The sequence below is a fragment of the Lissotriton helveticus genome, chromosome 5_1 (assembly GCF_964261635.1).
Source record: "Lissotriton helveticus chromosome 5_1, aLisHel1.1, whole genome shotgun sequence".
NCBI lineage: Eukaryota > Metazoa > Chordata > Amphibia > Caudata > Salamandridae > Lissotriton > Lissotriton helveticus.
This window is the reverse complement of record NC_136065.1, coordinates 769479765-769503918: the sequence shown is the minus strand read 5'-3', so window position 1 is coordinate 769503918 and position 24154 is coordinate 769479765.

The following is a 24154-nucleotide window of genomic DNA, read 5'->3' as shown; positions in this document are numbered from 1 at the left end:
TCCAACTCTTCTAAGTTAACCGCATCCTCTTGAGCATGTGCCATGGCTCTTTCCACTTCATTCATAGCAGTGGCAGCTTCATTTTCAATAACAGGTCCTCCTAGTGGATCCTGACTCAATGAAGCAGAACTCTGACTGTCCTGAGAACTGTCTCTGGCAATCTCGGCTGCAATCGTTGCTTCCTGCTCAATTTCCGCATTCAACATTTCTACATATTTGGGAAAAGCAGGACATTCTATGGTCTCCTTGGCGGCATTGAAAGAGTCTTCGTAACAGAGGAAATCTCCAAGCAGTTCCTCTTCTGCACGCCAAGGCTTGAAAAGTTGCAAAAGTGCTAAATAGAAAAACTCCTTTTTTTCAGGAGATTCGCCACTCAATTTTCAATGGTTTACCAAGTGGCATTTTCTTTGCTTGACCAGACATCCCTCACTTCCTATTACAGCATACACTCCTTTCTCAGTATCTTCTTTGATGTTCCTCTTGAATATGTAATTTTGCAGAACCTCATACAGACAAACATTCTCGAGGTGACTGCTTCGATTTGGATAATATGTATCCAACATGTTTGTCTTCAAAATGTCGGTACTGTTTGGCTCCTTTTCCGCCAAATACTCAATTTCCCGCACAGGTTTGAGAACTCGATTACGCGTTGCTGCAAGACCAAGACTCGCCCAAACGATACTCCTGGACTTGGCATAGAGACTTGCTGAAGACAACCGGTCAGAACATTCGTACGCTCCGATTTCTCGATGCGACAACATCTTCAGACTGAAACTGTACAACTTCTTGCTGAGGCTCTTTTCATGGGAAATGTCCTCCCACATATCCTTCAATTCTGTCTTCTCTTTTTTGGTGATGTAAGACGTCACATACCGAGCCACAGCCATACAGTTATCAGCCACAAACTGTATATCCATGTTAGCATTCCACATGGACAAAATCACCGGGTTGTAGTCGTTGATGTACTTGGACTCTTGGTTCCTCTTCAAATTGTAAGTGTTTTTAGGTGATTTCTTCATGACATTGTGTCGCAGCGAAGACATCAAACTGTTTACTCTTCCTTTAGAAATCACCGGTCGTGGAAAGCCGAAACGACATTTAGTGTAGAACTTGTCCTTGTTTCGGAATTTACGACGGCAGTACTTTCCACATCGATGGCTTTGGAAACGCAGAACTTTTTCTCTTAGGCTTTTCTTCTCCTTTGCGTTTGGAACAGCACACGTAGAATACTGTTGGATGAAACTCATCACTGAGTCTTCTGTATCCGTTCCAAATTTAGGTGCATCCTTGATCCACAGCAACATATGTATATGAGGAGCACCTCTTGCTTGGTACTCCTTTCTCCAGAAGAAATCCAACACCTCTCCAAGAGGTGGATTCTTCTTATTCATGATGAAAGACATCATAGCTTCAAATATATGATTGAAGTACCTACATACATTGACTGGATCCAAAGAGGACAGTTCTCCGGGTGTCTTGAATTCGATGTTATCTACGTTAGCATTTGCCTCTCGTAGAAATTCAAGTAAGTCTTCCCAGCCATACTCGGCACAGCTCAGAGTGAGGAACCATGTGGGAGTACCTAAGTTCCTCAACATATATTTTAAATCACCATGACGACGGTACCAGTACTCATTAGTACCACGCTGACACGCCATGAGATTAATCAGGTGAGAATCCAAAATACTGTCTTGGACATTGACTTTATCCATAAAGTCACTTGCCGAGATGTTTTGCATGTGTATACCACTTTTCAAGATGTGGTTCACTGCATATGACAGTCCAGACAGATCGCTTTCAAACAGGAGATGAAACAAATAAGGAATGCATTGTCGAAACCTAGCATCTCCTGCATAAAATCGCAAAGTCCGGTATTCAGAAGCAGGAATTTGATGAGGTCGCTCATCATATCTTCCTCCCTGACCTGTTGGAAAAAGCTGTGGGAAACACCGAGCTTCCAAACTTTCCTCCCAAACACTAATGGGACTCCCTTTGGCTTGTTTCATTTGAAACAACTCAATAGCATTCCCCATGACTTCCTTGGAATGCAAAGGATGAACACTATAATGTTCATATATTTCTTCACTAGTAGAGGGTTCTACTTTCTCAATTTGACCAGCACACAAATCGCTATCCTCTTCCTCACTTACTTCCTCTTCTGCAACATATACATTCTTATAGTATTTATTATTTTTTTTCAAATACAATGTTGCCTTTTTAACTTTCCTAACATCTACTAAATCTTGCCATATTTTCTTATTCTTTGTCGGAACCCCATTAACTAAGATAACCAGAGGTTCCTCTTCCACTTTTTCTACTCCAATTGTGTTAATGTTTTTCTTCAAATCTAGAGGCAAATAAACAACTCTTCCCTTTAATCCTCTCTGTAAATCTGATGGAGGCAATTTCCCTGTCTTTGGCTCCATTCTTACAATAGCCTGAAAGGGATGGATACTTTGAATCAAAATAGATTCATAAGTATTTAAATCCTTCAATTCAGAAGGAATCTCAACCAATTCCAGATTATTATGAACTGCTCTAGCAGGCATCTGGTTTTGATTTAATTTGCAACAACAATAACTACACACACGTTGATCCAATCCCAAATCAAAACAATTTTCTACCATCAAGTATGTTGCGAAATCCTTCCATTCACTATTATTTTCCCTTTCACTTTTTGCATATAAATCCACTAACTTAGTCTGATTCTTATAATAAGTGCGTCGACAACACACACAAGTGAAATTAGGCCTCTCACTTGATTTCACCTCAAACGTCGCAATTTCCCTCTGGAAATTATCTGTACTGGAAACCTGTACACTATCTTCCACATGACCCTCTTCTTCTTGCTCAATTTCAACATTCTCCTCTTTACTTCCAAAGTAACAAAACTCAATTTCTTCACATATATTCTTCACATCTATTTCAGAACCATGCAAAAGAGCAGCGCATAATTGTTTAAGCATAATTGCTGGACTCTTAGCATAATACAACATTCTAACTAATTTCCTCACTTTATTATGATGCACTGCTAGCATCCTGAAATGATGAAAAACACTCTGGCATACTCTCCTGGAAAGACAAGCCAGTGAATGACCATGCAAACCTGTCACTTCTCTTACTCTGCAAGGATCTAATTCTTGCAACAACCTTATTTTCTGCTTCAAACTTTTCTTATTAAATGACCGTACAAAATCACAAAGCAAATTGATGGAATCCTGTCGCACACTGCAAATACTACTACACTTCCAGGTGTACACAGGACCCTTAGCACGTCTTCCTAAAACCTCATTACCTAACACCTCTTCTGCCTCTGTTGTCACAAGTTTTTCTTTTTCAACTGGACAACCATCTTTCACTTCATAAGCACGACCACTGGTGTCAACTGCATGCACCAAATCATTATCCTGGAAATAACTCTCCTCATTAAAAAATGCCTCACAGCTTGAACTATGCATCCATTCTCCAGAAAAAAACTTCACAAAAATTACTACGATTAACTATTCTCTTCCATCTACTATTTCTTTTGAAATCATAAATTGCCTTGTTTAGCTTCCTAATTCTATTGATTATCAAAATAAATGACTTACGTTTAATTTCAAATGCCTGATCAATAACTTTCTCAACTTTTTTTTTTCTCTTATAAAAAACCAGTTTCTGTTGACCTTTCTTAATATTTTTTAACAAATTGCCAATTATCCTGTTGCGGAACATTCGTTTACGAATCTCCCTAAACTGTTGTTTCCTTCTACTATCATGCACAGAGTTATCTCTTGCTCTAGCAGTTGTATTTTTCATTGGCCTTTCCTTTCCATTTGAATTCCTTCTCGTTTTATGGACTGAAACATTTTCTGTAGTAATATTTTTTTTACTACACATATTTCTTATGAAATATTTTGTGCTCTTACCCGGTGCTTTCTTCGTGACTTGACAAATCTTTTTGTTAGAGGACTGCTGCTTATTTTCTTTCACCTGCTGTCTTTGACGTTTTGCAGCCTTTCTCTGTCTTTCTATTGTTGGCATGGTGAAATCTTGAAATGATCTGCAGTTGAATCTGTGGTAAAATATAATAAAAAATGTTATTAACCATTATTACCAAACAGTAAAACAATAACAGTGATCAAAAACTTAACACACTACTTGACATTTTAAATAGAAGATTTTTTAGTCCTTGCAAATTTACAATACAGAAATAGCAGAAAAGAAATGACATTTATATTTATGTTACCTGTGCTATTTTATATGTGAATCTGATCTAATTTTATGAGCATATTTTAATATTTTATTGAAGACACTACACATAACCTGCTTTTGAAGGTGTCTTTATTTTTAAATTAAACGGTTTACCTTTTTACTTTTTATTAATTATAAATTTTAAAAATAAATGTTTATATTTCCATAGGCTCAAGCAGGTCAGCTTCCCATCCTATGTCATATAATTCGGACAAATCTGCATCCTCATCACGCTCTTCTTCATCCTCAGGATTTAAATCATCCAAGGGATCAACATCCACTGATGTTTCAATTACAAGTTCAATGATGAGGTCAAAATCAACTGATTGCAGATTGTCGCTCATGTTGAGGTTGTCTTTATCTTTAAAGAAAGATAACAACAATGAGATGTTGCAGAGTAAGAGACAAATCTCAGAGATTATAATAGTAAAATTGTTTAACAAGAGTAATATTTTGCAGCTATTATTTAGCCATGTCCATCAATGCTGAGCAGGTGAAGACTATGTCTAAATTTTCAGTGAACAGGACTCATCTCTTCTTAACCTTGGATAAGCCTCACCGACTCTGTGTGTCCTGCACATACTTAAATGTAAAGGGGCAGATTTATGTTAAATGGCACATCCCCAGGCATGCACCAGTTAACGTGCACCACTACTCTGCCACCCATGGTGTGCCGTATTTACAATCAGATAGGAGAAAGCTTCGTCAAAACCCTGCGCCTGCTTTAAGCAGGCATAGGTCTTGACGCAACATTGTGGAGATGGGGCACCCCTGAGCCTTGCTTGAGCTGCATCGCACTTGCGATACAACTCCAGCAATCACTACCTTTACAGCACAGATACGTCACGCATCTGTGCCATTTTTGCCCCATGATGCCCCGCATTCTAAATGCAGCACACCATGAGTGGCGGAACAGCGGCGCAGGATGACTGACACATCCCTGGTGATGCACCAGTCATCATAAATCTATCCCTAAGCTTCTTATCTTGTTACAGATGAACCGCCATATGTAGCATGAAACTATTTTGCATTTCCTAAATAGCGAATTTTAAGGAATAAATAGCAATTCTTTACCATTCCTAATTTGCAATGAGCAAATTGCTAATTGCAAGTTACCCATTCATTTCCATGGGCTAGGAGGCTCATAGGAATGAAGGTTTAATTTGCGATTAGCAATTTGCTCATCACAAATTAGGAATTTTTCCAAGGGTGCAGGGGTGTCTCAAGAACACCCTGCTGCACCCCTGAAAAAGAAATTTGGGGGCATATGGCACACATACATGCCTTAAGGGCATGTGTTGGCGTCATATGGCACCTTTTGTTTTTTTGAAAAAAAGCTTTTTGAAAAGAATTCACAAATTACCACCAATTTACCACAATAGTTTCCAAATCCTTAATGTCATTTTTTACATATTTTTTGTTTGATACATTGCATTTAAGTAGTCACAAAATTAGCAAATCCTTCAGTGCAATTGCAAAATAAGGAATAGCAAATTTTGCTACTCCTTATTTTGCATCAAACTTGTTTGATACATACCATTTGTCTAATTAACATTCGCAAAGGCCGAAATTCGTAGAATTTTGATCTTTGCGAATGCTAATTAGCTTGATACATATGGCCCCAAGTGAGGCCTGTCTTGCGACATGGTGCATCTTTTGCATCACTGCTGCATCGGTTTCATGTGGTACGTTTTTTTTACACCATGACATATCTGCCTAAATGCATCAATTTGTAATGTTGTCGCCTCATAGCAAATCTTTTGCACCGCCGCTGCATCATAAAAGTGACGCACAGTGGCGCAAAAGAGGCATACACCTATCATAAATCTGTCTCTACCATTTTAAATGATTAATTCAGGATGACGATAAGGTGTGGCCTATCCAGAGGTTTGTTTAAGGTGAGGCCTACTCAGGATTGCAGATTAAAGTTACGCTTGATGAAGAATACAGAGGACATAATACATGTAAAGCTCTACCAATGAAGTAAGTGATGTCCACTTCATTGCGCCAGTCATCATAAATGTATCCCTAAGCTTCTTATCTTGTTACAGATGAACCACCATATGTACCATCAAACTATTTTGCATTTCCTAAATAGCAAATTTTAAGGAATAAATAGCAATTCTTTACCATTCCTAATTTGCAATGAGCAAATTGCTAATTGCAAATTAGCACCGCCGCTGCATCATAAAAGTGACGCACAGTGGCACAAAAGAGGCATACACCTATCATAAATCTGTCCCTAGCATTTTAAATGATTAATCCAGGATGACGATAAGGTGTGGCCTATCCAGAGGTTTGTTTAAGGTGAGGCCTACTCAGGATTGCAGATTAAAGTTACGCTTGATGAAGAATACAGAGGAGATAATACATGTAAAGGCCTACCAATGAAGTAAGTAATGTCCACTTTATTGCGCCAGTCATCATAAATGTATCCCTAAGCTTCTTATCTTGTTAAAGATGAACCACCATATGTACCATCAAACTATTTTGCATTTCCTAAATAGCAAATTTTAAGGAATAAATAGCAATTCTTTACCATTCCTAATTTGCAATGAGCAAATTGCTAATTGCAAGTTACCCATTCATTTCCATGGGCTAGGAGGCTCATAGGAATGAAGGTTGCAATTTGCGATTAGCAATTAGCTCATCACAAAATAGGAAATTTTTCAAGCGTGCAGGGGTATCTCAAGAACACCCTGCTACACCCCTGAAAAAGAAATTTGGGGGCATATGGCACACATACATGCCCTAAGGACATGTATAGGCGTCATATGGCACCTTTTGTTTTTTGGAAAAAAATGCTTTTTGAAAAGAATTCGCAAATTACCACAAACTAGAAGTTGGTGGTTGTTTCCAAATCCTTAATATCATTTTTTACATATTTTTTGTTTGATACATTGCATTTAAGGAATCGCAAAATTTGCAAATCCTTCAGTGCAATCGCAAAATAAGGAATAGCAAATTTTGAATTAAGGACATTTTAAGTAATTTCCACATGTGCAGTGTTTTCAAATTATGATTTGAAAATCGTTTTTGGGGAAAAGTAATGGTTGAAAATTTATGACAAGGACATAATGGTGTATGCTTCTCTATAAGGCATTTCAGTGTCTCTGATGTCATTTTTCCCATATTACATTATAAGACCTTTCCCCATAGAGCACATTCCTTGTAAATATGCTCCCACCTGTGCATGGTGAATTTAGATTTTGACTGTTTGAGTCACATAGCCATGTTAAAAGTCACCCCAAAAAATTGCAAACGCTTTAAAAAAACACATTCATGTGTCTTAAGGACATTTTAAGTCATTTCCCCGTGGACAGTGTTTTGTAAGTGGCACAAAAGAGGCATACACCTATCATAAATCTGTCCCTAGCATTTTAAATGATTAATTCAGGATGACGATAAGGTGTGGCCTATCCAGAGGTTTGTTTAAGGTGAGGCCTACTCAGGATTGCAGATTAAAGTTACGCTTGATGAAGAATACAGAGGACATAATACATGTAAAGCTCTACCAATGAAGTAAGTGATGTCCACTTCATTGCGCCAGTCATCATAAATGTATCCCTAAGCTTCTTATCTTGTTAGACATTAACCGCCATATGTATCATATAACTATTTTGCATTTCCAAAATAGCGAATTTTAAGGAATAAATAGCGATTCTTTACCATTCCTAATTTGCGATGAGCAAATTGCTAATTGCAAATTACCCATTCATTTCCATGGAGCAGGAGGCCCATAGGAATGAAGGTGCAATTTGCGATTAGCAATTAGCTCATCGCAAATTAGGAATTTTTCCAAAGGTGCAGGGGTGTCTCAAGAACACCCTGCTGCACCCCTGAAAACGAAATTTGTGGGCATATGGCGCACATAAATTTTAACAACATTCCTTTACCTCAAAAACGATTTTCAATTCATAATTTGAAAACACTGCCCACAGGGAAATTACTTAAAATGTCCTTAAGACACATGAAAGTGTTTTTTTATTGCCTTTCCAGCATGGTTGGGTCACTTTTAACATGGCTATGTAACACAAACATTTAAAATCTAAATTTCCCATGCACAGGTCGGAGCATATTTACAAGCAACTTGCGCCACAGAGAAAGGTCTTACATTAAAATGGGAAAAATAACATCAGGGACAGTCAATTGCCGTATAAAGAAGCATACACCATTATGTCCTTGTCATAAATTTAAAAACAATTCCTTTTCCCCAAAAACGATTTTCAAATCATAATTTCAAAACACTGCACATGGGAAAATTACTTAAAATGTCCTTAAGACACATAAAAGCGTTTTTTGATTGCCTTTGCAGCATGTTTGTATCACTTTTAACATGGCTATGTAACACAAACATTCAAAATCTAAATTTTCCATGCACATGTGGGATCATATTTACAAGCAATTTGCGCCACATAATTCATAATTTTCTCCTTAAAGCACACTATTCTCTATCTAAATTAAAGAAATATTTTCTCACCTTAGCAAATACTTTGAGTTTGAAAACAGTCTCAGAAACACACCAATTTGTCTTCAGCAGAGCAAAAGGTATGCACTCCAGAGTCTGCAGCTATCAAAAGCACAGAAATGCTGTAAATCTTCACACATATCTCTCATGTCACCCAATCAAAACTCTTCCCTCACTTTTTTTCAAATGAAAACCCTTCCCCCCTCTGCCATTTCATGCCTTTTCTGCATGGCAACCACCTCATTGGAAGACTTCTGGTGTTTGCAAGTTCACACAACTTTGTTGCAATTGAACTCTGAACTCTCAGTGCACCTGCATATCCAGTGCATTCTTTCATTTAATGATTTTTTATTGACCATTCAAAATACATCTTTCAAAGAACACATCCGTGCACCCTAACTTTCTGTTTTCAGCAATCAAAATCCACCAATCACTGTTACTGCTTCATGAACACAGAAACTCCACAGTTTTTTTCATTTTAAACTCTCATTTTTTCAACTGCCATTTCATTGCCACACTTCATCTGACTGCAGGAGAACCTTCTCTCACCATGTTTTCTGTCTGGATTGTTGGACATAGTTATATTCACTGGGCTCAAAGGTACGTTGAAAACAGGAATTTACCTAACCTCAATTTACAAGATGTGGAAATTAAGTGGTTTGGCCACAGAGGATTAAAATGTCACCAATTGATACCATTGGTGAAAACCTTTATGCATTTGCCCAAACCTGACCTGTTAATTGTGCACTGTGGAGGTAATGACTTGGGCACTTTGACTGGGGTAGGTCTGGAAATGCTTTTAAAGGACACCTTTGAGCAATTGATGGCACTTTTTCCTCAGACTGCCTTGGTATATTCAAATATATGCCAAAGACAGAAATGGAGGTGGTCAAACCAATTTTGTCCACAAATTGAGAAGTCGAGGAAGCATGTAAACAAATCTGTTTCAGCTTACATGAGAGACCATGGAATGGGCTCCCTGTACAACAATAACTTGCGTTACTACATGCAAGATATCTACAGAGGAGATGGAGTTCACTTCTCAGATGAGGGCAACAGAGTTTTCACTCTGAATTTAAGAATGTGCATTGGTACCTACTTATAAGTACCTAAATGTACCATAAACCCAAAAGCTCTTCTCAGAGCTACCCTACATCTAATCACTCACAATTATTATTTTACTCTAACATTTTTCACTAATTTTCAACAAAGTACGCTCCCCGGGGCGCTACCCGGTACGCGAACCGGGAGCTAACCTCGCGAATTTTTTTAAAAAAATTGTTTTTTTCCGCACATATAAGCCTCCTCAGCCACCCTCACAAAACCTAGGGTGTCAAGATAAGTCTACCGTGCCCCCTTCTACCCATTCTGAACATTATTTGCCCTCCATTTTGTATCTTAATTCGACCGAAACACAAAATGGTGGACTCCCGTAACGCTTAAGGTTCGCGTACCGGGGCGCTCACCGGTTCGCGTACCGGGTCGCTCCCTGGGAAGCGCACCATCAAAAAAGGTGGGAAAGTAGTTCACAGAAAAGCCACTGGAGACAATTTCACCAAATATAGATTAGCTCATACTACATACCAATCCCTACCATTTTCACAAATTTGATTGGAATTCCATTTAGTCATTTAGCCTGTAGACCTCTCTAAATACCCTGAGGTAAATTACTTCACAAAACACATCTGAAGTGTTGGAATTGACAACCAATGAAAATGTTACTTTCATTTTCTACTTTTTTTACCTGACATTTCATTGGTTATATACCTGAATATATATAAAGGAAGAGAAGAAAACACAGCCATTTTGACTACTACTTCTTGCTGTACATTTCAATAGTATTTTCACTAATTCCTTCAACTTCTTTCTAAAGGTAAGTTTTTATTTTTAAAACTGAAGTATATTGTGCACTATAAGTTAATATGGTAAACTTTTTCTGATAGATATATACTATCCCTCTGTAGTAGTTATAGATTTAGAGAGACTTCTCTGTTATAGTTATGGATGGAGTTAGGCTTCTCTTGTATAATTATGAATTTACTTACGTTAAATCACATACACTTTTTTAAATTCCTACTTCCACTCTGATACTATACACTGCCCAAAGATAAATTCACTGATAAAAAATGCCTATCTAAAATTATTCCCAACATTGCCCTATCTCTACTAATATATATTTTTTTAATCCAAATTTCAGGCAAAATGGAAGGCGAAAACCAAGTTTCTTTTGAAATGGACCTGCAAGAGAGCAGCCAAGAATTGATTGATACAATTGATCAAATTGACATTGAATTTTTCGATGAAACTTGGGACAATGAACTACTGCAATGTGTACAAGCAGTAGATAACCTCCTTGCAAATGAGGACATTTTACACCCTCAGAGACTACAATGTATATTCCATGATAATTATGAAATTTCTGACAATGAAATGTTAGAAAGTTTAATAAATTATGAAACACAATCACAATAAAAAAAATGCTTAAAAAATAAAGAAAATAAAAAATAATCAACAAAACCAACAATCAATTAACATACTGCATTTGAAAAGTCTCTCATTCTTTTTTCATTGTAGTACGCTGCCCAGAACGCTTCCCGGTTCGCGTACCGGGCGCTACCCACGCAAAAAAAAAAAAATTTTTTTTTTTTTTTTTTGCCCCGCGGGGCCCTTTTAAAGCCTCCACATTAAACCTAGGGGGTCAGGGAGGATCTACTATGCCCCCTTATGGTCATTTCCCCCTTTGTTTTGGCCTCCTCTTGTCTCTCAATCCTACCGAGAGACAAGATGGCGGCCGCTACGGACTGTTTAGAATGTTGACAGACACCGGAGAGCCAATCAGCTTCGCTACGCGAAGTTCCGGTACGCGCTTACAGATATATATCTTTTTTTAAACGTTAATTTCTCAAAATCCACTGGAGCACATATATTGAGACCTACAAAAGGCACATCGGGCTACCAGTCCCTACAATTTTGCCAAGTTTCGTGCAAATCCATTCAGCCGTTCGGGCTAAAAGTGAGGCCAACCGCCCTATGGAAAACTCAATGTTAAAAACACGTTTTGGGACCCCCCTTTTTTCTCGGCCCCCCCTTGACGAACCCCCCCCCAAATTTTCAAGGGCTGCTCAGAAACAAAATGTTCCATTTTCCAGAAAATTTCAGCCAATTCCGTCCACAAACACCAAAGTTATTAGACATAGAATTTTCAAAAATCCCATAGGGAAAAAATCCTAACTATATATACCTACTGGCGACCGCCAGTAGGTAATATATATATATATATATAGGAATCCACAATCCTGAAGCGCCGAACACCAACAGCAACGGACACAGCCAGGTACAGACCACAAACCAAGGTTTCACAACGAAATAATGTGCTTTATTCCATCAATGGGGATGGCGGCATGACGCGTTTCGTCCGGGAAACCCGGACTTGATCACATGACAATACCCAGAGACATAAGTGGTTAAATACTGGTAAAAAACGAGACTCCTCCCACAAATGAATAGACATAAAAGTAATATCATTCAGTAAAGAAAGTACTTCATCCACATGCTATGTACAATGTCAAGTAGATGCTAAATGCAAAAACACTGAAATCACTGTACAATTTTAACTGTCTTCAAAACAGGAAAAAATTCTCTTAATAGACATAAAGGGCAAGTGCCCAATGGATAATCATAATACCTTATTTGTATATTATGACTGAACGATAAGAGCCAATCTCAGTGGGGTATGTATTAAAACCAGTAATGGAGTTATAATAACCACAAAAAGTTTTTAAAGTGCATAGAAGAAAAGTGCAGGGTGCAAAATCCCAAAAATGTAGCAACAAACATTGTATATCCAGGTAAGAATCTGGAGCAGATTAAAAAACCTAATAAAGTGCAAAGTGCCAATAAAGTGAAAGAGTCGGGAGTGCATATCTATGATTAATAAAGGGAGGGGGAACTAGGGCAATCACATCTTATAGAATTCATATGGTAGCAGACAATAGGACATACCTATAAACTACAAGTTGGTACAGCTCGGTATGTAAAAAGTCAAACATCAATGCAAAAATAGTATGATGGTCAGAGTAACAGTGTAAATTCATCCATAGATCATCCATAACGAAGTCAAAATAGATTAAAACCATATACAAAAGGTATAAAATCCATTATAAAAAGGTTATGCATATGATGAAATAAAATATTTACAAAAAATTGTTAAGATCTTCTCCCATATTAAGGCCATTGGGGATCTTACTGTTTAACCTCAGAATATATTGACTTTCTAGTTGTCTGAGTCTCTTCTCTCTATCTCCACCCCTCCTATTCACGGGGACTGCATCAATAACAAAGTATTGCAGGTCATTCAGATTGTTGTTGTGTACCAGCCTAAAGTGACGTGCCACTGGATAATTAGGATCAGAGTTCACAATAGCACGTAGATGCTGTAAAATTCGATTGAATACTTGCAACTTAGTGCTACCAACATAGTATAACTCGCACGTGCATCTTAAAACATAGACCGCATGGTCTGTTTTGCAAGTATATACATTCTTTATGGGAATTACTGCATCCGTAAAAGCCTCAACAAACTCGCTGGTGTTCACACCGAATTTACATGCCCGGCATGAACTACACTTACGAAAGCCTGTTTTGCTGGAGTACCAATTAGGTTTAATAATGGTTTCAGGACTAGTTTTGACTAGAGCATCCCTCATAGAGGGTGCTCGTCGAAAAGTAATATTAGGAAGGTCTCCCACCAAAGGGCCCACTACAATATCTGTTTTTAAGATGGGCCAGTTAGATTTAATTATTTGCCTCATCTTTTTGTGTTGGTTGTTAAAAGTGGTAATTAGCCGAATGGAAGATTCTTTAACTGTAGCAACTGCCTCTTCTGGAGTGTCTGAAGCAGGTTGTTGTACCATTACACTTGTTTGAGTTGATAAAGCCCTTTTGAGAGAGTTAGTGAGGTTAGAAACTTCATAGCCTCTTTGTAAAAATCTTTGGTAAGATCCATTTAAACAGTTCATGAGATCAATCTCATTATTGCATATCCGTTTAATTCTTAAAAACTCCCCATAAGGGATGCTCTTAATGAGATGGTGGGGATGGTTACTCTGGGCATGTAGGATTGAATTCCCAGCTGTGGATTTTCTGTACATCCTAGTCATGATTTCATTATTCTTAATGTAGACCTCCACATCTAAGAAGTTGACACTAACATCGCTAATATTGGCACTAAACTCTAGGTTTAAAGAATTGTTATTGATATTACTAACAAATTCTTTTGCTGATGAACTGCACCCTTGCCAAATTATAAAAACATCATCGATGAAGCGCCACATCTTTACAATGCCAATTTCATCCTCCTCCAGACTACGGATGCCACCCAGGACGTGCCTCTCCCACCAGCCCACGTGTAAACACGCGTAGCTGGGGGAGAAGCACGCACCCATGGCTACACCACGCAGTTGCTGATAAACTTCATTGTTGAAAAGGAAAAAATTATTCTTAAGGCATAGATCAATCATACTGATGAGCATTTTACTATGTTCATAGAACTTGATGTCTCTAGTAGATAAAAAATATTCAATAGCATTCAACCCATCAGCATGATTAATAGAGGTGTACAGAGATGTAATGTCCATGACTACAAAAAGATAGTTAGGATTCCAAACAACTTCTTTCAGTTTCATCAAAAAGTCACCAGTGTCTTTTAGGTAACTAGGAAGGGCCTCCATATATTCATGTAAATAGAAATCAACATATTTGGAGAGGGGTTCCAAAAGGCTATTTTGAGCAGAAATAATTGGCCGCCCTGGTATCGGTGTAATGCCTTTATGAATCTTTGGTAAAAGATACAACGTCGGAGTGATAGGAAAATCTTTTTTCAAAAAGTCAAATTCCTTTTTGCTAATCTATATATCTATATATATATTACCTACTGGCGGTCACCAGTAGGTAGTTATAGTTAGGATCTATTTTCAATAGGAAATCCGCAACATTCTATTTAGAATAACTTTGGCGCCGGTCAAAGAATCTTCGTGAAATTTTCAAAACCTATGGCCAGCTCCGGTCCGCCCCATCCTGAAAGTGTCGAGGTGATGCGTCAAGCAGGGGTTGCGAAAAAAGGGGTCCCAAAATGTGTTTTCCCCATGCAATTTTCCATAGGAACCTTTAGTCGCAGCTACAGCTCGAACTGCTGAAGGCAATTACACCAAATTTGGCAAAGAGGTAGCCCTTGGTTCAGACTCGTACTTTTTTGTTAAATGATGTAAATCCATTCAGTAGTTGCTGAGAAAATTTAAAGTAAAGTCACTTATATATCTATGGCCTCGGTGGATCTGCGCACACCCTCCCGTTCACGAGCAGTATGCTAATTGTCTGTCAACTGGCTGTCAACACTCCAAACCAGGAAGTGTTGGCAGGCATGTTGTGCTTGGCAGTTCGGGCTGGACTGTTCCCATGAGGCACAGGGTCAGATTGATTTGCATATGGCCATGTCTGAAATGGGGTGGCTGAGTGGGCTAAAGAATGGTGATGGATTAAACCCAGATCAGTTGACTGGGGCTCAGTGTTTGATTTGCTCAAACGCTCCGTCCATCATCCCCTTTTGTATCTGTAGAACCGAGGCACAAGAAATCAGTGCAACAAGTTTTCAAAACATAAAAAAGGGGCAGGGTAGAAACTCCCTGACCCCCTAGGCCTGCTTGGGGCGTCCCACAAGGACCCAGAGGGCAAAAAAAATATATATATATATTTTTAAACAGCAAAATCCGAGCAGGGTGTGCGGATTCTGGCGTGAAAAAAAAAAAACGAAGCGCGGGCTCCCACGCTTCTTTAATAATTAGTCCCGGGGTGGCCAAATCCTGGGGGCAAAAATATTTAATGTAATGGGGGTCCCAAAGGGGCCCGCAGTCCCGGTGATCGCCACCCCCGGGTCTTTTATAAAATATGTGTGGGCTGCTCACAGCCACCCTAGCCCTGGGGACCGCCACCCCTGGGGCTACAAATAGATGGATGGGGGGGCTCAAAGGACCGCCTAGCTAGCCCTGGGGATCTCCACCCTCAGGTCTTCACTAGTAAATGGGTGGGGGGGCTCAAAGGCCCCCCAAGCCCCGGGGACCACACCCCCGGGGCTTTGTACATGGTGGGAAGGGGGCGTGCGGTCTCCCTCTTGGAGCCCTCGAGGGCCCTGGGGCCTGCCACCCCCAGGGCCGGCTCATACAGTGTCCTGCAGTGCCCACCCCGGGATACTGCTGTTTGCTATGGCAGGGTGGGACCCTCGTGGCTCCCGCCCTGTCATGGCAAACTGTGGTTTGGATTTTGAAAGAGAGAGCAGAGAAACCTCTTTCAAAATGAAAACCCGATTGCTTTTCCACACGGGGAGCTGCATGTCATACCAGGGTCATTGGCACATTAAACTCGCAGGGCTTCATTTGTTTCGGTGCTTGCCGGTGCTCAGCACCGGCATTTAGTTCCCATGGCCGGGTCTACACGTGATATCAGATCACTAAGGTCACAGTCTCCCGGCGAAGAGCTGATATTGCATGTAAATCTTTTCCTGCCTGGGTTCAGTGTTGCCTGATTGGGATTGGTGAGTAAGATATTTACATTTGGAGGCATAAAGACGGCACCGACCCACTGCCACAAACTGCGCGGGTGAAGTCTCTGCCTCAGCATAACAGCAATAATAGTAGCTATTAATGATTGAAAATGGGTTTTAAGCCCACCCTGTTTCTCCTTGGTTGCGTTGAATCGTGAAGTGTTGCCTCCCGAGTCGGACCAGTGCAGAGCAGTGTCCCCACATTTCACCCCCCCAGCTTATAGCGCAGCTACAGCGCTTTGTCGACTAAACAAGCAAACAGCATGTAACACAGCAGCAAGCCTCTGTTTTAAAGCAAATTTCAGTAAGAAAGTAATGATTTCATTTTCTTAACAGGCACTAACTGTAGAGCTAATTTTTTGGTATTTTGAAAATAAAAGCATTTTCGGAAAGCGAGCGGGGCAGGGTTGGGGTGGAGATGGCCATGTCTACTTCTCTGAGTTTTGGAATGTCCACAATCCCGTCTCCCAATTAAATAATAAACAAAGTATTTAGTGAAGCCCACACTGTGAAGCATTTCACAAAATGTGAAGCAGTAGTGTCTGACTGGGATCGATAACGAATTGCCCACTGACGAGCACAGAGCAGGCAAATTGTACATGGGGTTTTCTAACGCCAGTGCCTGCTGCTCGCTCCCTCTCTTGAGGTTAATTCGAAGAGTTGTGTACTCCTTTTGTGTCAGAGTTCGAGTTCGACTCCTCTGTGGATCGCTGACCTTGCATAACACTGGCACGGAGGTTCCGAGCAGGAAAGACTACCACTCCCAGCATGCCGGGAGGCACGTTACGTACGTGGCGCAAGTCACATAATTCCCGGAAATAAGTACTTGCCGATGACATCGGTGTTGCCGATAATTCAAGCTGGATACTGCGAGGTTTGGTAATCCGGAATAGCGGTAAGATCCTTTGTTGTACCTTCGTACCCCGCGCTGGGCTGGGTACAGGAGTTTCGTGGTTCCGTGTTGGAACACGCTGCTTGCGTGTTGTTTGGTCATAACGAAAGCTCTCTCGGCAGAGTGAGCGTTCTTTCCCTGTTGGACGAGACAGGCATTCCGCCGTCTCATTGCGAGGACAAACAAAGATCTGGCAAAAAGCTTCCTATCAGGAAGAGACTATTGGTCTAGGCCTTTTACGAAGCATTCATTGCCTTTTGTGGTCGTAGAAGGAACGGTTTGGGCTCAGACCGTTCATTGGCTTAAATACTTTGCACATGGATTATTGATATGTCTAGAGGTTGCTAGACGCCCATGGAATCTATGAACTATTCAGTTTCAGCAGACTACGTTAAGGGAGTATTAACTTTGCCTGCTGTTTATATAAGATTTGTCTCCACAACGTATTTCTATCTTTTTACCCCAGCACAGGAGAGACGATTAAGGGGTATCATATCAGAGGGATTTGTCTGACCACTGAATTGAACGCATTCATTGTTTGATATGTTATAGAATTGCCTGTAGAATGTCATAGTCTACACCGAGATGAGAGTTTCATTGTATGTCTTTTGTCTCCCATTTCAGTTGGTTACAAACCCTGGTATCACCCCAAATCTTGTCTCCTAAGTTTAAGACCACTGTATTTTCCTTTACAGGTAGGGGTGAGGATATAAAGTATATTACGATAAAGGAAGGGATTTAGGTGGTTCTGTTCTGGGATCACGGGGTGTATTCTAAATACCTGTTATTGTCATTTCAGATCTCGCTCCCCGCTGTCCCCTTCCTTTCCTTCCCTCGCTGGACTACCCTAGCAGTCTGTGTTTGTAACTTCAGACTCTGGGGAGGTTGTGTGGGGGAAGCCATAGGTAATTCAGCACAGCCCCGAAGAGACCAGAAGAAGGAGCCTGACATTTTGCTCCTAATGTACACAGCACTCCGTCCTCTCTGTTTGCTTTCCCTCTGTCATCCAGAGGCCCCTGGGGAAACATGACGGCTTCCCTACAGTTGGGACCTCTGAAAAGCTAGAAGAGCTGGTAAAAAAGTCAGCCAGGGTATTACAACTCAGTACTGAAAATGGCATAAAGTGGAATCAATAATATGCATAATTTAGTGTCGGACTGGGACAGAAAATATGTGCAGGCACCAAAGTAAAAGACGCCCTCATTAGTGAATTAGTCAGCTAGAAAATAAACCAATGTTTGCAAATTGAGGCACCTTTGAATTTGTAAAGAACGCTGTATAAGTACTTTTAAGATATGGAAGTCCTTGTGACTAAAGCGGCAATAAGGGGTTCATAATATGCGCTTGTGAATTCCCTTAGAAGCTCAGGTTTTGGTGGGAACCTGGGATTCTATGGGAATTCACAAGGGCATATTATCAACCCGTTATCGTTGCTTTAGCGGCAGTTTCCTGTCGCTAAAGTGGTAATAATGTTATCGCCGTTCTTTGATAATATAGTCCTACATTATTAGCTACAGGGAAGTCGCTTGCATGCACCTGTGCACCCAGGGTGCTGCACCCCAACCCCTTCCCCCACACTGTGCTCAATTGTGGGTCTTGCACACCGAGGCTTCACTGCTCACCTGCCACCACTGGTGTGTCCCACGACGTGTTGGTGCAAGCCCTGAGTCCTGGGTACGTTTGTTTGGTAGACCAGGTCTTCACAATGGAACGGTGTCTTGATATTGCAATGGAAGGTGTTAGATTGCTCAGGGCATCATTGCGGGGAGAGCTCCCGCTCAGCTCGTCTTGAGCCAATCAATGGAAGTTCTGTAAAGAGAGAAATAATTTATTGGTGCAAACGTCCGGAGGTAAATGAAGGTTTATTTTAAGCTTGATAGAAAAAAGGAGTTTAGTGCATCCTTTGTTTTTGAAGTGCGGTCGACCAACTGTTAGTGGTAATCGTGGTTCAAAGAGGAGTTGGAGTGCACGTGAATACACAAGGTTAAATAATATTATGTTATGGCAAGGTTTACATAGAAAGGAATAGAGCGCATGCTAGAAGCATAATGTTCGCGTGCAATGCAGTGGCGGGAGCCTGTGTGCATGTACATTTAGTAAGGAGCTCACTACAGTGTCCTAAAAGCTGTGTCTGTAGGGCAGCACTGTCCGTTGGCTCAGGTCTACAGTAAGGTCCAGGAGGTCCCTAAAATGAGACCGATGTGACTGAATGAGGTCAGAGATCACATCATTACAGCGGCAACATTACTTTTTGCGCATGAGCACTCAGGGTGATGCTCCCCACCCCTTCGCAGAACCGCCCTCAACAGGTGTCTGTAAGGTAGCCCTGCCTGCAGGCTCAGGCCTACCTTATGGTACAACTGGTCTTTAAAATGAGACAGAGATATGACTGAATGAGGTCAGAGATCACATCATTACGCACAGCAACATCGCTTATTTGCACGTGCACACCCTGGCTGATGCATCCCACCCCTCCTGCAGCACTGCGCTGAAGAGGTGTCTGTAAGACAGCGCTGCCTGCTGGCTCAGGCCCACCTTATGGTACAGCTGGTCTTTAAACTACTGCTGTCGAGCTGCACTGCGGACAGCAGTGTTCATAACTTGAATTCAGCTTTGGATCAACACTACGGACAGCAATGAAATCAGCCTTGATTTAAAATTGGTGTTTCAAATAGTGCACCCTCAAGTTTAGTGATCTGAAAGATAGTATAGAATTAGTAATTGTAGAGTACATACAACTGCACACACGTAATTCTCTGTTTCGCCTCTGCGCACCAAGACTACTGCACCCCATCCACTCCCACTGCCCGGAGGTGAGTGCCCATTCCTGCGCACCCAGACTGCTGCACCCAATCCACTCCCACTGCCCGGAGTTAATTGTCTGTTCCTGCACACCAAGACTGTTGCATCCCATCCACTCCCACTGCCCAGAGGTGACTGTCCATTCCTGCATACCCAGACTGCTGCACCCCATCCACTCCCACTGCTCGGAGGTGACTGCCCGTTCCTGCGCACCAAGACTGCTGTACTCCATCCACTCCCACTGCCTAGAGGTGTTTGCCCGCTCCTGTGCACTCAGGCTGCTGCACACTATCCACTCAAATCGCTCAGAGGTGACTTCTCGCTGCTGCGGAAAGAAGCTTCTCTGCTCACCTTGTGCCACCGGTGTGTGTGAAAGAGGGTCCACACATGCCAAAGCAACCTTCTCAGGCATTGTCAGGATGGCCACGCATCATTGCAGGTTCTACAGGGGTTGAGCTCTGATGGTGGTGTTAGAGCAAAAGCAAGATAAGACTGCGTCATGCGTTCATCAAAGCAGAGAGGAAGAAAGAGAGAGAAAGAGTGTGAGAGTGACACTGAAGAGAATTTTTGCAGGTCACCTTTCTGTCACCGGTGTGTCTGCCACCACATGCCTGGACATAGTGCAACCTGAAGCTCCACATCTGAAAGATAGTAGAGAATTACTAATGGTAGGAAAGTCCAGTATGCAGGAATAAAATCCGTCCCCATCGATCCCCCACGCCCTCCCAATGTGATCGGTGTCTTATGACTCAGATGCACTACCTGTGATATAAGGTACTTAAACGTTCATGTGACCAGCGGTAGGCAGCACTGCTACTAAGCCACCCTGGTGCAAGTATCCTGGGCACCTCGCTCTGAAACATTGCTTGCATGCTCTACCTTTGTCCCAGTATGAACCAATGCACTCAAACCCGATTCCCCAAGTGAGTCAAAGTTATCATCTATAAATCATTTTTGTGCATGCAGAGGAACAAGCACCCTGGGATAGCTGTGCAGTGCTAGGTGCACTCAAGGGTACCTCCTTGCCGAGCTCATCACTCACATCCTTCATGCCTTGCAAGCACCCATTAACACATGCTCTAGTTTAAACGTGTAGAAGAGTAACCTGCCCGCCCCGGAACAGCAAAATTCTCTCTTGTTGGGAGCCAGCCTTGGAAAAGGGTACTCTACACAGAAGAGGAGATCCCTTCTGCGCTACCAATAAGGCTTGGGTGTGGGAGGCAGTGCGGGGGCCGCTCTGACTTATGTCATCAGCTCCAACAGTATGGAAAAGCTTGCACTGTTCATAAGACCATCTCACACCTCACTCGAGGGCTGGGCGTCACTCACCTGTGTCCCCGATGATAATATACTTGAAAAGGTACTGTAGTGTAGTTCCTATATTCTTAATAGTCTCTGCGCATTGGAATAATATATACTATAGATTGGACGTAGGACTGAGGACGACTAGGTCTCTATCGAATATTTTAAACTTAATTGTGAGTGCCAGCTAGCTCAGAGGTCACTAGAAACTTTCTCGAATGAACAAGAAGGGATTAGTTTCTGACAACCGCATAAACATGACAACTTTGTTTCCCAAGAATAAGAAATATATCTCCAGAGTCGCAGAAACAATAGATAGATATTTCACTCAGTCAATCGTGCATGCTTTGTTTCACCAGAGGTGCAGAGAAATAGAGAGACGGCGTTTTCAATAAAAAGTATTTATTGAACAGTCTTCTTTCTCATGCCGAGGAAATGAACTGCTACAATCGTAATACTGGTTGCAAAGTACAATGCGTACAGTACGAAGAGTATTATAAAATAATATTGTAAAAGCATGATATGGTTTCTAAGCCATAAAATACATGTGAAGGTACACTATGATTTTACGTGTGCAATGTGTCTAGTACATTTCACTTCTGTTATAGTCCCGCATTCAAGTGCTGTCTATTTTTGGAAGTGCCTACTGCGTTACTGACACAAAAGTGGCACAACGGGATTGTAAATACGCCAACTAATTTCTAATGCATTGCTATGGAGCCATTGTATATCTAGGCCGCTGTGCTTACCTTGTATATTCAGTACGGCAAACAGTGCGGCCACCAGAGTTCACAACTTGAATACACCTTTGCTTCTACACGTGAAAGTAGACAGCACTGTCTATAACTTTAAAAGAGAAAGAGAAATGATGTCACAGAGAGTGAGAGAGAGAAAGAGAGAGAGAGAAAACAACATTAAAACTGTCTCAAAGAGTCTGGAGTTGAGATTTTTTCTTGAAAAGTCAGACGCAGATTTACAAGCTCCTTGCGGGGGGGGCTTAACTTCAAGGACAAAGAAGAGTGGAACTGGAGGAGCTGTAAGGGGGGACATCAAAGCCTCATTAACAAGCAAAATATCTTTAAAAGACATGTGAAGTACTCGGGTGCGACTGTGTGTGGGCCCAGGAAGCTATCTGATCCTAGCTGAAGTCATGTTAGCCCAAGGTGTGTTTTGCGTGCCTGCTGCATACTACACATTCTCTCCTTTCACAGATAATTTGTCATTATTTCAGAAACAAGCTTCTTTGCTCACCTTGTGCCATTGCCGCCGTACTTCTTACATAATCCATCACGAAGCTCTACATCTAAAAGATATTAAAAGAAAGATGTTATGATTGGTAATTGTTGCAATATTAATTTGGAGTTAGATTACATCGCGCTTTTATACACGTTCATTCTCACATTTCTACAAACTGTTTGTATTGGTCATATTCCGGACATTTCAGCGATTATAAAAACGTTACTGCTATTGGGGAAAAAAAATTATGCATGTAAATTAATACAATATATAGTAGTGCGTTCATCTAAAATACTAAGTTGCGTTTTTGTATCTAGTCAGCTACAACCCTGACTCCCTCCGATGCGTACTCAAGCCTCACTGCTCACCTTTTTGTGGAAAAGACACCTTCTGCATGATGTGGTCCCGATCTCCAGCAAAGAACTCTCATATATGGTGCCTAGTCTTGATATCTCTATGGCTATCAACATACTCGTGCTCCCATCATCATCATCGCAGGTTCTTCACCTGCTCAGTGCTTCGGGCACCACTAACTCAGTGACGAAAGAGGCCACACATGTAGTAGTGGGCCCCCTTGTTCGGTGCTTTGGGAACAACTCTAAAATGGGGTACAACGCGTGCGCTCTGTCTTTTTTATACATAGGGTCATGTGTGTAGTGACGGATACGCTCAATGGGTGTGGTGGGGGTGTATACCAGCCATGAGGGAGTGTGTGTGTCGATCTGACAACTAGACCTTCAACTAAGAAATCACTGTTGTTGTGTTTTCCTGTTAGCGTAAGAGTGGCTTTCTCTTTTCTATGTGACGTTACGATACAGTCACCATGTATGTAGCCTATTTTGTGATGCATTTTTTTGTACAATGCGTTTCAAAAACTAGTTGTGTTAGGGTTCTTTTAAATTAAACTGTGTACTCTGCTTACGAGTTTGTTGAGTGTAGAAGTATTTTTTTTTCTATTTTCTATTCTATCATAATTGTGCTGACTTTTCTCCTTTAGCGTGTAGTACTATATTGTTTTATAAAATGTATAACTGTTGAAATCATCTTTGAAAGAAGATTGGAAGCATGTAAGCTACTCTCTGTGACGAAAAGCAATGTTGGCTGCCGCAGGAAGTGGGGAGCCGGCTGGGACCGTGGAGGCCTTGGGGCTCGTCCCAAGGTTCGCAACGTTACATTTGAGCCCCGGGGGATGGGGTCCTCGGGGATTATAAAAAATTAGTGATAAAGGCTATTTTTTAATGGTAGATTTATCGTACAAGTACCAAGCACGTATGGACGACGTACGGTGTGAAGATTGGAAGCCGTCCCATAAGCGTACTGAAGGAAGAAAAAGAAGAATATTTTTCAGATATTTATGAAATGTATGTGTTTAGATGTTGGGTGGCTCTAAAAAGAGGCCTTGTGTTTATTGTGAGATTTTAGTACCTACAAGTAAGTACCAATGCAGATTCTAAAGTTCAAGAGTAAGACTCTGTCACCCTCCTCTGTATAATGTACACCGTCTCTCCTATAGATGTCATGCATATTGAAACGCAGATTGTTATGGTAGATGGACCCCATTCGATAGTCTCGGAGAAAGGCAGAAACAGATATATTCACATGTTTCCTAGCTTTCTCAATCTGTTGA